We start from the raw sequence: 578 nt of genomic DNA on the forward strand, positions 1-578 counted from the left end.
ACTGCATAGAGGACTTCAACAGGTGGGTAGCATAGCTCCTAAAATGGCCACTGTCTGCCACGTGCCTAGTTCCTTGAACAAGAATGCCACCAGGACCTGTAATATTTGCTGTCTCCTACTCTTTTCTCCTTCAATGACAGACATCTACCCTCTAGTCTGTCCATCTCCTATACAGCAATGGTATTTCCTGGGTATTCTTTGTTATGGCAGCCTTGTAACAAATGCAGCTCTCTCAGTGTCATTCATAAGGATAAAAAACTATTTCTTACATTAATCATTGTGATAACATTCTTGTTCCTGCCATTCACCATTCCCTATGCCAGTCTTTGGTGGTGCTTGTGTTATGGGTAGCATTGAGGGTGGAGGCAGAGTGCAGCCACATTGGTGATGGGGGCCAGTGTGACAGCTGGTAATGAGGTACTGAGGACAGTGATGCTGCTCAGGACACTCTTGAATCTGCTATCAAATCTCCAACTAATAATACTAATAACTTTCTGATGACCAGAAGCATTATTTCCTGATCACATATATAGCCAACTCACACATTTTTAAATCACATATATAATATATATTATATA

Source organism: Nannospalax galili, unplaced genomic scaffold, assembly GCF_000622305.1.
Source record: "Nannospalax galili isolate Female #2095 unplaced genomic scaffold, S.galili_v1.0 scaffold417, whole genome shotgun sequence".
Taxonomy (NCBI): domain Eukaryota; kingdom Metazoa; phylum Chordata; class Mammalia; order Rodentia; family Spalacidae; genus Nannospalax; species Nannospalax galili.